This window comes from Neovison vison, chromosome 4 (genome assembly GCF_020171115.1).
Source record: "Neovison vison isolate M4711 chromosome 4, ASM_NN_V1, whole genome shotgun sequence".
In the NCBI taxonomy this organism is placed as follows: Eukaryota; Metazoa; Chordata; class Mammalia; order Carnivora; family Mustelidae; genus Neogale; species Neogale vison.
Window position 1 is genome coordinate 197,043,286 of NC_058094.1, and position 16,574 is coordinate 197,059,859.

Genomic DNA, 16,574 nt, shown 5'->3' on the forward strand with positions numbered 1-16,574 from the left:
CAGATGTTAACTAGACTTATTTTGGTGACCATTTATATCAAATGATTATGTTGTACATCTGAAAATAATAGAGTGATATATGTCAATTATACCTTAGTAAACAAAGAGTAATTCTATTGGGACTGCTGGAAAGCCAGGGGTAAATTGCATTTGTGATCATATGAATTGATCACATTTCAAATGCAATATCCAAGTCAGGGAATCTTTTTTGCTTTTTAAATACTTCTGCATTCTTAGAAGAACTGGATATTTAATAATCACATTTTTAATCTGATAACAGTAATAGTATTGGTGACTAAAAATCAGAACAAGAAAAGTAAACTTTTTACTTGACTCTGAGATCCCTAGTGAACAATCCCAAAGAAAGAGTGTAGTATTTATTTCTCTTGTTTAAGCCACTAGAATCCTATGTCATATCTAGATTAATCTCTGTCCTTGTAGGTAATATTATTTAGTGTTGGAAAAATATTTCAACATTAAATCATCAGTCATATAAATATATATTAATTAACTTATCTTTTATTAAACCAAATGTAAAATGAACTAAAGAAAACATTTCAACGACCCTATTAAGGCTTCAATTATGTATTTCTTCACTCCAGATATTCAGAGTTTGGTGGACCTTTGGGATTGTCTAGTCCGGTTCTCTCGTTTACCAAGGAAGAAGCTAAGAGAAGCAAGTGACTTAGCTGAGATCACAGAGCTAATTAACTGTGGAACCTAAATTAAAACCCAGGTCCTCTGGGCACAAGTCAGTAAAATCTAGGGCTGAGGTGAACGGAAGGCGGTGTTAAGAATACCTCCAATCTGAAATCACTGAGTGTTTTTTCTTTTTACTTTTTCAATTAAAATTTCAGGTACAATTTACTGACAATAAATGGGACAATCCAATTCGGTGAGTTTAGACAAATGTATATTCCTGGATTCAGAACTGTTCCTTCACTAAAACTAAACAAAATAAAACAAAATGTCTTGTGCCCTCTGAAGTCAATTCTGTCTACCACTCCTAAGGGCAGGCAATTAGTGATTTTTTTTTTTTTTTTTTTGCCATTACAGATTAAATCAGTTCAGTATAAAATTTCACATAAATAGGTTTACCCAGTATAGATCTTTTATGTCTAGATTCATTAGTTCAGCATATTTTTGATCAGGTAGAATTCCATTGGATGAATATCCCATCATTTGTTTATCCATTTATCTCAGAACTTGAGATATTCCTATCTTTGGGCTTTAAATAAAGCTTCTATGAACCTAGGCATACAAGTTTTGGGGTGGAAATAAGTTTTCATTCCTCTGGTGAAAAGAAACTGAGTGGAACTGCTGAGTCATACGAATTTCTGTTTAACTTTATTGAGAAACTACCAAACAGTTCCCTAAGGTACCATTTTACATTCTTGCCAATGATGCAGGAGAGTTCCCATTGCTTCATATCACTGCCAGCTCCTGGCATTGGCCAGACATTTTAATTTTAGTCTTTGTAATGGGTGTGGATATTTGTTTTTCTTTTTAAACTTTAAAATTGGATTGTCAATATACACAAATCATCTCCTGGTATTTTTGCTGAGATCACAGGGAATATGTAGATGATTTGGGGAATAATTAATTTGCACATATTTTAAAAATTTATTCTTAGGGACAAATCTTGGTTTTCATGCTCTTATTTTCATTTTCTAATGGTTCGTGCTGCATATGTAGAAATAGAATTAATTTATATATACGTTCTTGTTGTATATCCTTACTAAACTCCCTATTTTCAGTAGCTTCTATGAAGACTTTTTACATATATGATCATGTCTTCTGAGAATGAAGAATGTTTAATTCTTCCTTTACCATCTACTTTTCTTTCATCTTCCTTTTATAAAGGGTTTTTATAAAAGCCCCGATGCAGGACTTAATCCCAGGACCCCAGGACCATGACCTGAGCCGAAGGCAGACACTTAACTGACTGAGCCACCCAGGGGTCCCTCAATTTCCTTTCTTATGTCACTAAGACCTTCAGTACACTACTGAATGCAAATGCTGGATAGAAATAATCATCCTTCTCTTGTTTAAATACTTAGAGAAAAGGTATTTAGTTTATCACAATTAATTGTAATGTTAGCTATAGTTTTTTTTAAAGCTGCCCTTCAATATTTGAATATTTGACAATGTTTCTTTTTATTCCTAGTTTGTTGAGAATTTTGTTATAAATGGGTGTTGCATTTTGTTATTTTTTCCCTGAATCATAGGCAATGATCACATGGATTCCTTTTTTTTATATATGCATTATTATTTATATGGATTGGAGAGATGATTTGCTTGAAACTTTTGTTGAGTATTTGAGAACTTATGTGTCTATGTTCATGATTATTAATCTGTCACTGTCTTTTCCTATAAGTTCTTTTATCATTTTGGTATCAGAATAATGGAAAATAATAGGAGACAATTTCCTCTATCTCTATGGCCTGAAACAGTTATGAAAGATTTATATTAGTTATTCTTTAAATTTTTTTTTTATAGAATTCACCAGTGAACCTATGTTGGTCTAGAAGTTATATTTTGGAAGGTTTTAATTACAACTTATCATCTTTAATGGATATAAGGCAATTCAGACTTTCTTAAGTAGTGTAATTTCATTTCAGTTTTGATAATTCTTGTCTTTCAAGGGATTTGTTCATTTCTTATAAATTGTTGGCAATATCCCCTATTCATCCTTTAAATATCTGAAATTCAAGTTATTTCTTGATATTGGTAATTGGTGTGTGTTCATTTCCTTTCATATTAACCATTCTAGCTAGATATTCATCAACAGTACTGATTTTTTCTTGTTATTGAAGTAAAATTACATACAATATGGTATACATTAGTGATTTGATATTGGTATACATTCTGAAATGATCTTCACAATAAGTCTGCTATGACTTTAAGAAACAAGCTTTAGATTGCATTCTTTTTTTTTTATTTTTTTCTTTCATTACCTCTGCTCTTTATTGTTTCCTTTCTTTTACTCATTTGGGATATAATTTACTTTTCGTCCCTAGTTGTGATTTTATAAAAAGACTTAAAACTGATAAAATATATTTTTAATTTGTTTAAACGTTTGTGCTCTTCACAATAAGTCTGCTATGACTTTAAGAAATAAGCTTTAGATAGCATTCTTTTCTGTTTTTTGATTTTTAAAATGTTTGTGCTCTTCCAATAATATATGTTTGAATTTCCATTTGGTACAATTTTCTGTCAGCCTAAAGAAATTCCTCTTAATATGTTTTATAGCACAACTTTGTTAGGGGTATATTCATTTTGTTCGTATAAAAATGTCTTCATTTTATTAGCATTTTAATGGCTATTTTCATTGTATATAGAACTTTAGTTTCACAAGTTTCTTTTTTTAACACTTTAAAGATGTTACATCATACTTTGCTTTGCATTGCTTCTGATGAGAAGATAGCTCTTAGTTTTTCTTTAGCTGCAAATACTATGTCATTTTCTTTGTTTTTTTAAATACTTTTATCTGTATCATTAACTTTCGGCAACTTGGTTTTCTTAATGTTCATCTATCTTGGGAATCAGTGGAGTTTTAGGGCCTCTGAAGTTCTAATTTTCATCAAATTTGGAAATTGTTTGACCATTCTTTTGGTTTTCCAAGAGTTTTTTTTTTTTTTTAACAGACTATCTTTTTGAGCAGTTTTATGTGCACAGCAAAAGAGATTTCCCTTATACAACCTGTATCCACTCATGAATAGCTTTTCCAATTACCAACATCTCCCAACAGAGCAGTACATTTGTTACAACTGACAAACCTATACTAATAAACCATTGCTCCCCAATGTCCATAGTTTGTATTAGGGTTTATTCTGGGCATCATACATTCCTTGGGTATGGGCAAATGTATAATGTGTATCCACCATAAGAGTATCATATAAAGTAGGTTCAGAGCCTTAAAAATCTACTGCACTCAACCTATTCATCCTTCCTGCCTAAGCCCTGGCAATCACTCATATTTTTATGTCTTCATAGTTTCTGCTATTTCCAAAATGTCATGTAGGTAGACTCATATAGCTGATCACTTTCTCAGATTGACTTTTTTGGAATTAACAGTATGCACTTAAGGATCCTCCATGGTTTTTCATGGCTTAGTAGCTTATTTCTTCTTAGCACTAAATAATATTCCATGATCTCAGTGTACTACAGTTTATCCATCACCTACCAAAGGACATCCTGATTGCTTCTAAGTTTTGGCGATTAAGAATAAAGCTGCTATTAACAACTGTGTGCAGGTTTTTGTGTGAACATAATTTTCAAGCCCTTTAGGCAACTATCAAGGAGCACAATAGAAGGATCATAAGAATGTGTTTTACAAAAAATTTCCAGATGTCTGCCAAAGTAGCTATATTATTTGCATTCCCACCAGAAATGAATCAGAGTTCCTGTTGTTCCACACCTTTGTCAGCACTTGTGTTGTTACTGTTTCAGATTTTGGCCATTCTAATAGGTGTGTAGTAGAATTTCATTACATTTATTTATTTTTAAGATTTATTTATTTATTTAGAAAGCAAGCAGGGAGGGTGGTTGTTGGGAGGGGCAGAGGGAGAGGGAGAAGGAATCTTAATCAGGCTCCACACCTAGCATGGAGCCCAACGTGGGGCTCAATCTCCCAATTCTGAGATCATGACCTGAGCTGAAATCAAGAGTCAGATGCTTAACCTACTGAGCCACCCAGGTACCACAATATTTGTTTTATAATTTTCAATTTTCTGAGGACATATGACATGAAACAGTATTTGTGGGGTCTTTCTCTCATTTTTAAATCAAGTTGTTTGTTTTGTTATTCTTGAGTTTTAAGGGTCCTTTGTATATTTTAGGTAACAGTCCTCTATCAGATGTGTCTTTTGCATATATATTCTCCCTCTCTGTGGCTTGTCTTAGTCTTTTGACATTATCATTCATGGAGTGGAAGTTTTTTTTCATTTTAATGAAATCCAGCTTATCAATTATTTCTTTCATAGGACATGACATTGGTGTTGTATCTAAAAGGCATTACCAAACCCAAGGTTTTCTCTCATGTTATCTACTAGAAGTTTTATAGTTTTTCATTTTATATTTAGGTGTGTAATTCATTTTGAGTAATTCTTGTGGAGGATATAAGGTCTCTCTCTGGATTCTTTTTTTTTTTGCTTGTGGATGTCCAGGTGTTCCAGCATCATCCTTGTTCTTTTATCAAGTAGTTTTGAATTAAATACTATATATTGTGGATGCCATGTTGTTGAATACCTGAATTTTGCTGAATATTGTTTTGGCAAGCATTTAAGTTACTTGCATATCAGCTTGGTCATTTCTGTGTTTAAGCTTTATAAAATGGGCCTCAAGAGAACTTTACTCTAGGGTTTGCCACTAAAACATACTTTTATGGGCACTTCATTAAATGCTATGAGTGTTTGAGAACATCTTCATATTGCCTGATAAGAACCTGAATAGTTCCAGTCTGTATTCTGGAAATTACGTGGCTTTAGCACACCCAGTTCTTCTCTCCCCTGCCTGGTGATGAGTACGCTCTGCACATGTGAATACTTTAGTATTTGGATGAAGATTCAAACAGACCCCTCCAGAGATGTGTGGAGCTTCTTTTCTGTTCTTCAGTAATCCCATTCCACAAACCTTAATCACTTCAGACTTTCCAAATCCAAATCTCTGTCCCCTCTACATAGGAAGATTGCTTCGTTTGGAAATTTCCTTTTCTACAACCTGATCTAGAAAATGGCCCTAAGGGGAAAGAGTATTCAGAGAAAAGACCTCATTTATTTCCCTTCTTTCATAGTTAACAGCCCTGCATAGCCCAATTTCTGATAATAGAGTTTAAAGTTTATTTTTTCATTATTTATGGCAGGAGAACATCTGACTCCAGATACATCAAAGCTAGAAAAGGTATTTTAAGACAACAATTTTTGCAGTTTTATTTCAAAAATTTGTTTTTTTTAAGAATTTCCAATTCTTATAATTAAAGTGAGAATAAGGCTGTCCTTAGATTAGCAAAAAGAATAGTCAATGCTACTGTAATATTGTTGTATGGTGACAGATGGTAGCTATACTTGTAGTAAGCACAGCATAACATATAGAGATGTGGAAATCACTACAGTACACCTGAAACTAACATAATACTGTGTGTCAATTATTCAATTAAAAAAATTAAAAGAAAAGCAAAATGGATTCACAGAAAGCTGGCTTAGGTTTCTTATTCAAAAGAAGAGTTTCAAAGGAGCTAAGATTTATTTAGTGAACTTTCATTATCTAATGTGAAAAATAAAGTCTGTAATTCTCATAAAATTTTTAAAAACTTGTTCAAATAAGTCAATGATTTAAAGCAAAACAAGCAAACACACACACACACACAAATTTTTTCTCTTAAAATTGTCAGATTGTTCTTCTTTTCCAAGCCCCAGCTATTTGTTAGGTAAAACTGAATGCCAACACCTTTTAAAACATGATATTTTAAGCTGAAAAGTTAACCTGTGGGAGTTTGGGAAAACTTACTTTAGAAATATAATTGCTTTCAAAAACATTTTCTAGGACTTGAATGTCACAAAAGGAATTAAAGGAGAGGGAAAAAAGACTACAATCCTGAAAACATTTGGGGAAGAATTTTTTTTCTAGTTTTATGATATTACATATCTTTTCATCTATTTTTTAGGTCTTGGCACAATTTTTCTTTTGTTTTTGAGCTATCATTAGCTAACTAAGAACCAGGGTGTGGTTGTGTGTGGTGTGTGTGTGTGTGTGTGTGTGTGTGCGCGCGCACGTGTGCGCACGTGCATTTTAGCTATTGGTATTAAAAACAAAAGAAAAACTTGAACTGTTCAGTGACTGTTTCATTGATTCTATGCCTGTCCTTTAGCACACGCTGGAATGGCAGGTAAGTCCAGCCTGTTAAATGCTGATGTGGTGTCAGGGGATTCTTGATCCGATTTTTCACTAGAACACAGTCTCTCATCTTAGCCTGACATTCTACTCCACTCGCCACTGTCAATGTCAAAGGAAGTGTCATTATTTGAACAATAGCATCTTCCAGAAGAAAAGACACAGTGTTTACTTTTAAGAATGTCAGTCGTACCTTTAGAAGCATTTTCTGGGGTGTGTAGAAATGTATCTCACTGGACTAAAAGCAAAACTCCTCGTCCATGCTGAGAATCACTGACTCAAGACTGGAAGGGACTTTAAGAAACCAACTAGTACAGCCTCCTGCCTTCAGCTAAAAGAGAAGAGACTTTTCTGCTAGATTTTTAAAGATCTCCATGAAACACATTCTATGATTACTTTATTTCTTGGGGATTCAACAAACTTCTGGTTTGCTTTCTTGCAATCGGGTTTACATCAGAAGAATATTTGTTGGCAACTATATATCTCAACTGCTTTATCTCTAACCAGCAAAATTATATGCATAAATCACATTCTTACATCAGGTAAGTAAGAATGCGCCTTGCACCCAGAATATTCCCGCTGCAGAGTAATAAGGAGTCCTCACAGCCAGTGATGAACATATTTCCTTGAGAATATCTTCCCCTGATCCAGACTTGATATGTACTTCTCTCTTCTGATGATACATGTGTGCCATAGGACATATGGTCAACCTCACCTCTCTATGTTCCCAGAGGAAAAGTAATGAGGTCCTTTGCAGACAGGACAAGAGGCATACATGCAGACCATCTCCAGGCTTGGGGATTGCATAGTGAGGTCCACTTGTCACAGAGGACTGACACTCACTACCAACAGTCACTAAACTTACTTGTTTTGTCTCTTCTCTAGCAGAGTAAATGTTGTTCCATTCAGTTTTGTGTGAGTTGCCTTTCTTGGCAACACCAACACCTGAAAACCATGGAATGGGTTCACATTCTGGGACTATAGCTCCTGCTAGCAGACACCTCAAAGGGATCTGCTGTCTTCCAAGCAGTGAGACTCCTCCCCAGAGGTGGTAACAGATGTCATATAACCTTTTTTCTTTTCCCTTTTTTAACTGTTGTTTGAGAGATACAATGTTTTTTATAAAAATACATTTTTTAACTGTGGGATCAGTTTAAGCAACTGATTTTGGTGAAATCTCCTAAGAAACTGTCTTACAGCAAGGCTAAGAATTGTCACGAATATTCTAGGCCAATTTGAGTGTCATCTAGGTATTTTTTTTCTCCTTGAGAATCCTTGGTTATTAGGTCAATATTCAAAAAATAAACTGTGTGTTGGTTTTGATATAGTTCTGGAATATTGTACTATATCCCAGTATAGTATTTTATTATTGGTGAGTCTTTCTATTAAAACAAATGTATTTAAAATTAAATGAAAATAAATATACATAAGTACTTTAAATTGTTAAATAACATGATAAATGACATTTGCAACTAATGACATTTATTCAAAAATAATTTTTTTTTAGAAAGCAAACTTTCTTTTATTCTGCCCTCATACAAATTTAGCTATCAAGTCCTTAAATTTCTGCTATTATGAGATTATTTAAGCCAAGAAAATTTTTGGATAAGAATATTAGTGAAAACTTTCACATATATAAGTAATGGTTTGGCAGGAAAATGTATACAATTGTTTAGATTTAGATATTTTTCCATCTGTTTTTTTCTGAGAAGTGGTGAAGTTTTATTTTAAAATAAAAAACCATATAATTTAGATTTTGTGACTTGGGGAATTTTCATTAATATTTGGATTCTTTCGGTTCATGTGGTTATCTTGAAGTAGATTTTCTATCTAAATCAACTTTTAAATTGAGGAACTATTTCCAAAAAATGAAATAGTAAGGATATTTGCTATGCTGAGAAATAAAGGAAATATTTTGTAAATATGTTTGCAAATGCAGCTAGTGTAATTAAAAAGATAATCATTTATGCAATTTTTTATTTCACTTCAAATTCTGATGGAAATCTCATTAAGTTCCTCTTCATATCATGACAGGAAGAAGTGAGCATAATTCTGACAATATCTGTATTTTTATCTTCACAATGAAAAAGAACCACCTGGATCTTTTTTTTCCTTCTTTTGCATGAAACAATGGTATTCAGTTCTTTCTGGATCATGACAAATATTCTTCATTGACTGAGGACTAACTTCACTAAATTTGACTCCTTATAACAACTGTGGGAAAACATAAATTAATCACATAGTTACAACTTTTGTGGGCATGGTGAAACACAACAGCCACATTCTAAGAAACTAAGACTATTTTGGCATCACAGACTTCAGCAGGATGGTTACCATCCTTAAAAAACTGGGTAAGAATGAGGTAAAAACAGAGACAGAAATCAAGTTCCTATATTAGCTTTAGTGTCTTCCCCCAGATTTTTAAAAGTATATTCTTCATTTACATAGAGTCCATTCATGGCATATCAACCCCAAGCATAAATTAATATCAGTCTGAATGAAGGTCATGTTCATGTCCATAAATGTTTCAGTATTTTGACTGAAAAACAGTCAAATCAGTCCAAACACAATGCCAATCAAAAATACTCAGTCAAAATAAACGTTGTCAACTATTTTTTTTTAAATGTAAAACTACTACTTGACAATTTTTATTTTTGACTAATAACTTCTTGCAGGTTTTTTAAAAATTCTTTTAAAATAAGTTTTTAGAGGAGTACTTTACATACAATGATATTTACTCACCAATTCTAAGTGTATAATTCAATCTGTGCCTAGTGATTAAACTTTACTAAATTCTTTACAAAAAAACTATTTCCATGATCCTTCCATTCCCCTTCCATTCATTCTTTTGTGATCAGTCCTCTATCCAGTGCCCATCCTTGGCCATCACTGATCTGTTTTCTTTACTCAGTTTGCATCTTCTTGTATTTAATACAAATGGAATCATGCAGTATGTAGTCTCTTATTTCTGGCTCCTTCATGTAGCTCAATTCTTTTCAGATTTATCCATATGGTTTAAACAAATGTTATAAAACCCACAATGCATTGATAATATTTTTTGCTTTGAATAATCATCTTTGAACAAAATTATAAATGATAAAATGGTTTATTTGGTCATTATTTACCATTTCTGGTGCTCTTCATCTTTGCACAAATTGAAATTTCCCTCTAGGACCACATTCTTCCTCTCTGAAGAATTGCCAGAACTTTCTTATAATACACATCTGTATGTGCTTAATTCTTTCCTGGCCTGAAAAAGTTCTTATTTTTGCCTTCATTTTTGAATATTTTTCTGGCTTAAGAATTCTTGATTGACAGCTTGTTTTTTTTTTTCCATTGAATCTTTAAAATGTCTGTTCATTGTCTCCTGTATTACATAGTTCCAGGCAAAAAGTCTGCTGTAATTTTAAACTTTTTTTCCTCTCGATACAGGCCATCTTTTTTCTCTGGTTGTTTTTAAGATTTTTCACCAACCATTGGTTTTAGCAATTTGAATTTAATGCATTTTGTCATGGTTTCATTCATGCTTATTCTGCTTGGTATTTGTTGTGTTTTTTGATCTGTTAATTTAGTTTTCATCAATTTAGAAAATATTTACCCTTTATTTTTTTCAGATATCTTTCTGCCTACACTGCTTTCTCCTTGTGGAACTCTAACTACAAGTATGATGCTTGATGTTGTTCTGCAGAACACTGGTGCTCTGTTCATTTTTTTCAGAAATTCTGTCTCTCATTTGGAATGATTTATATTATAATGTTGGCAAATTTATTCATTTTCTCTTCTTCAGCATTTCATATACTGCTAGTGCCATCCAGTGTGTTTTTCATTTAAAATATTGCACTTAAAAAAAAAACTCAAGATGTTCGTTTGTCTTCTTCATAGATTTCATTTTTCTCATCATGCAGATTTTTCTCTAGTGAGCTGAACAGAGTATGTTCATTGTAGCTCCTTCAACATCTTTTTTTTTTTTTGCACTTTCCACTCTCCCTCTTATAATCCATACTAGTTTTTATTGATTGATCTTTTTCACCTGGTTATGATCATATTTTCCTGCTTCTTTGCATACCCAGTAATTTGTGGAGTTTTGTTTTTATTAGACAGAGTGAATTTTATCCTGTTACATGCCCTTAAAAAGAACTGGATTTTGTTCTGGCATGGAATTAAATTCTTTGGAAGCAGGTGGATGCTTTAAGTTTGGCATTTAAGTTTTATTAGGATAGGTCTAGCACTGCCTGTAGTCTTGGGCTAATTCATCTGTATACTAAGGAGATATCCTTCTGAGGATTTTAGCTGATAATCCGTATCTCACAATGCCTTTCCAGTCAGGTTGGTAGGAATGTGAACTACTCCCAACACGGTGGGAGTTCTTTTCCAAGTTCCTTTCTATTGGTTCTCTCTGCAACCTCAAATAGTTTCTCTGACATATTTGTAGTGCAGCATGAAGACAAAATCTATAGATATGTGTCAAATCCAGAGTTCTCTTTCTGGGTATCCCCTTCCTCTACAGTAGTCACTTCTGGAAATTTTAGCTGTTTTGTCTTCCCAGATCTTCAAACTCTGATTTCTCAATACTGTGACACATCTGGAAACTCTTTGGGGTTCTTCTTGTTGAGAGGTTGCCTGGAAACTGTCTCAGTTTAATGGAGGGCTCACCTTATTTTTTTCCTTCATTCAAGGATCACATTCATGAATTGCCTATTGCCCAAAGTTCAAAAAACAGTCTTACTCATTTTGTCTAATCCTCAAGTTGCATAATGCAGGAAGATAAATTTGGTCAGTGGAAATCCTGATATGAATATATGTATGTATGTATGTATTTTTTACCAATAATGTATTAGGAATCCCAGCATTGACCTGCAGGTACTATCATCCTTCAGATATTTATCTGGAATCTGACTCTCTCCTCACCAACTTCACAACTACTTTCTTAATTCAGGCCACTGTCTTATTTGTATCTTTCCAAGCTCCCTAAATGTTCTCATCACTTCCCTTCTTCATGCTCCACAGTCATATCTTTCACATTGCTATCAGCTGCATCTTACTAAAATGTAAATCAGATTATATCACACTCTGCATTTTCAACTCTCCAATTTATTTCCCATACACTCTGAACAAAATGAAATGTTCTTATCTTGGCTTACTGGACCACATATGCTTTTATCTTCATGGTTAGATCTTCAGCCAAAATCCCTATCATGATGTTTTTTGCTTATTCTGTATGCTGTAACTGTACAGATCTCCCTGCTGTTCACTGAACAAAGCAAGGTCACTTCCATCTCAGGGCCTTTGCACTTGCTATTCCCTCAGGTTTGACTGTTCTTTTTTAAGATAATCACATAGAATGTCCCCACACTTCATCAAATGTCTGCTCAAGTGTCACTTACTCAGAGAGGTTATTTCTGAGAACTCTGTCTGAAGTAGGACTACCTCCATTATCTGCATCCACTTACCCTGCTTTATTTTCTTCTTTGTAGCACTGCTCACTGTTTGACATTACATTATGGATCTATTCTTCTAATTTTTACATTTTTCCACTAGAATATAGGTTTAATATAAATGAAGATTTTATTTTCTCATCCATAAAATTGTTTTGATGAAGGACCAATAATTATATAATGAGTCTGAAAGAAAATTATTCCTGAATGTTTAAAAATTAAATAGTGTTATAGAAAAATCAAATACAATATCACAGAACATTTTCTTCAGGCCTTATAGAGAATGGCTTCCCCAGACAGGAAGGTGAGTGGAAGCTTCTACCGGTTTCCAGATTCCCAATGAGCTTCTGTCAGTTTTGGAAGAATTACTTGTTTGGAGTACACATTATAAACCACTAGTGCCTTCAGCTTGTTTTTTTCTACGGATCTGTGAGAATTTAAATGATATAACATGGTGAAATAGTGTTTTGCATTTTTGAAACTATAGTTCCTTAATTTTATTTTACAACAAATACCCCTTTTTAAAGACATATCATTTTGTAGAAGCTTATTCAGCTCAAGTGTGCTTGCTTGCCTTTTCTCTCCATGTCTCTCTCATCTCTCTTCACAATAGCCTTTTTTGAAATCTTGAGATATAAGGAGATAATGGGCTTGAAAAAATTAATGTTTTTATTCATAATCTAGATCACTATTCAGAGGTTTTCCTGTGGGGCACAGTGGCCTATGCCAACCACCTCTCCAGCCCCAAGTTAATGAAGGGAAATGTTCTCTCAATGTTCACTCTACTTTCCTTTAAGAGCTTTAAATATTTCTCCCAAACATATAAACACATTTTTATAGTATATTTCTGAAATCTATTCTCTGAAATATTCATTAGACAGACTTCCTGAAATATTCTCAAGTAATCCTGAGGTCTTCTAAAACTAATCACTAAAATGTTTGGCCTCTTAGCAATAATAGCAGTAGCAGCAAACACTGGCTTAAATATCGAATTCAACAGTATGTTGAATCTCGGACAGAAATAGAGAAAGGAATATCAAGCAAAAATGTTTCTCATTTTCACTGTTGCCTCAATAATCATTAAGTCTGATTATAAATAACCACAGTGTTGGCTGCATTCTCCAAGCTCTGGAGATCTGGAAATGCCGTCCCTTCTTCCACTCTTAGAGCTACGCAGTTCATATCCTTCCAAAGAGTTTCTTGGAATGACCCAGATCTTACTTCCCATTCCCTTTTCTGGCCACCGCTCTCTGCACACAAGGGTGCTGGCTAGATTTTACCTCAGAGGAAACAAAGAAATTGCTCCTCAGCCTCTTCTTCATTTCCTATGAGAAATCCAACGACAGACAGTATTTCATGGTTCTAGTAGCTTTACTGAAGTGCTAAGAAGTTATAGGAGTCACTGTATTAAAAACGTTGCCTTCCAGACCCCACACTCCTGTATGTGAGCCCTCAGACACAGCAACTGGAGAGTGAGAAGTCCACCTTTCTCCTTCCTATTCTCAGAGAAAGCACCCTCTCTCGGCTCTACTGACCACTCGAACACACCCTAAAATTCCAAAATTGTTTCTCCTTATTGTTGCGCATAACTGGAGACTTCCATTACTTGCGTACTTGATAATTTTCCCAGTAGAATAAGAGATACAAAATAATGCTAAGTTTTTGCTCACTACTGAAAATATACACCACAAACATCCTTTCCTCATCACCATCATCCTACAACTTTCTAATGCTACTTGCAGATGACCAGCAAGTTTTTCTTGGCTGTGTCTATTTTCAATTTATTGGCCAGTTCAGTCCAAAGCAGTCATACATTCCCTCTCTGTGTGGTAATTTTCTGTGGGAGGTCAGGTAGTTTATTCATTGGAAAGAAAAAGTACTCTGCGAATACCATTCGTGTGCTCAGTTCTCTCTTGCTTACTGTTAGTCATTTAGAAAATTAGTAGCTGAAGACTGAGAGCCATAGCATGCAGACATAGTTTCACTCTTTCTGGAGTGTTCTTTCCTTCTCTCATGTGCCTGGAAAGATGGTATATACTCTTTACTATTCAGTTAATGGGTAAATATTTCTATAAATGGTTTTATGATACCTGGAAGTACTACTGGCTTCTTTATGTTCTTTTGGTTTAACATCTCTCTCCTCATCCAACAGACAGCTCCTTGAGAACCAGGATCGTATCTTTAATTATACAGACTCAGAATCTCATACGATAGTCTCAGTCAATATTCAGGGAGTGGCTGAAGGAGTAACGACAGTATTCAACACATCATACAGACTGACGGCTACATATGAAAATAAAGGTGAATATTGGATGTACTTGAAGAAAGTTTCATTAGAAAAGACTCTAGAATTGAGCATTAAAGACTACATTAAGATGGAGAAAACTTCCAGGACATTCTGGGAAAATAAATATACATGGATGCATAGGTAGAAATTGGAGTATCATGTGGGATATTAAGGAGATGGAATCAATTTGGTCAAAGACCTATTTTGGATAGTTTCAACAGATTCAGACATTTAGATGAGATAAATTATCCAGATCCCTAAGTCGGTAGCAAAAATATTTGGACTTAATGTCGTAGGCAATAAAGAACTGGTAATAATATGATTCAATTCTTGCATCCCTGTCCTTTTCTCAGCCAGGAGTAGGACTATCTTGAAAAACCTAACTTTATTCTTTATTTTGACTCTAACTAGTAGCAGGAATGGCTACAATCACCAGATGATAAAGAATTGGGAACATTGCTCATTCAAGTCTGCTCACTAGTGCTTTTCTTGCGGTCAGAATCTGAATGCCTGGCCTCTGGACCTGTCCGCCTGACCTGATTCCAGGTCGAGAGAGAGAGACAGAAGGCAAGAGAGAGAGACAGAAGGCGAGAGAGAGAGAGAGAGAGAGAGAGACAGGGGAAGTGAGAGACAGAGATAGAGGGCGAGAGAGACACAGAGTCGAGAGAGACAGAGATGAGAGAGAGAGACTGAGACCAAGTGGGGTGAGAGGCAGAGGGAGAAGCAGACAGCGAGCCTATGTGGAGGCTCAAATCCTATATTCCAGGATCATGACCTGATGCTTAACCAACTGAGCCACCCAGGTGCCCCCATTTTGGTTTTTTATTATCTAATACATCATTGATTCTAAACAGAAGTCAATCAACTCCATATTGATTCTCTTAATAGAAAACTATTCTGTGAAAGGTGATTACAGGAAAAACACTGAGGCAGAGACTAGGCAGGCCTAGGCACTATGAAAAAGAAGAAAATCAGTCCCTATTGGTAGAGATCTTAATACAGAACCAGTAAGTACCAATCACTTTTGCGTCCCCGTGACACTGAAAATAAGCTATGTTTTATACACAGGCATCTGCCCCCAACCTGAATGCATCTGGGGATAAGTGAAAGACAGTAAGAGGAAGAATACATTTCTGGAAATAAATTTCCACAAAAACATTCCTTCTAATTGCCATGGGACTAAGGTTTTGCATACCAGTGGGGAAAGAACAGACAGCCAGGAGGCAATCTGTACGATTTTCTAAGACCAAGAAATCTGCAGGCTTGAGACACAAAGAGTTTGCTGTCCCAATATCCCGTAAGTAAGGTCTCTTTGCTAAGGCTGGTGGCAACACACTTTGCAAGCTTTTCTTGAGAGTGTAGTAAAAATGGTAGGGATACTGATACTGCTGGAGGCAAAGGGCTGAGACTGCGCTTCAAGGAACGCTCTCATGTGGTCAATGTAAGCCACCTCATTCATGGAGTGGAATGTATGCCAATCCACATAACCCAAACTATTTGTAAGTGAATGATGCTTGTGGGCTATTTACTCACAGGGAGATGGAAAAGAAATTTGATAGAATGTCTTCTAATAAAGAATCCAAAGCTCTAGGAATAGCTCATTGTTGGAAATGTCACCTAGTGAAATAAATGTAGTATTTATTTCATTTCAACAGCATGAAATTCTCCACGATGAACACCAAGTTCTGCTTCTGGAAACTGCATTGTAGACACATACAAATTCCAATCGAAATCACAGATTTTTTTTTTTTTAAATAAGGAGAGATAAACTGGACTCTTCCCAGTCACAACTGGTAGGAAGCAAGGGATCAGACTGCCCCAAGAACGAACCTTTCATAACATGAACGGAGCGACCAGGGATGAATAATTACTCTTCAGTATGGCCACAGTCTTTGGGGGTTTGACTCTAAAAAGGCATGATGAAGGAAAGGAAATTGTTCTGAAAGTATTTAATTTGTGTA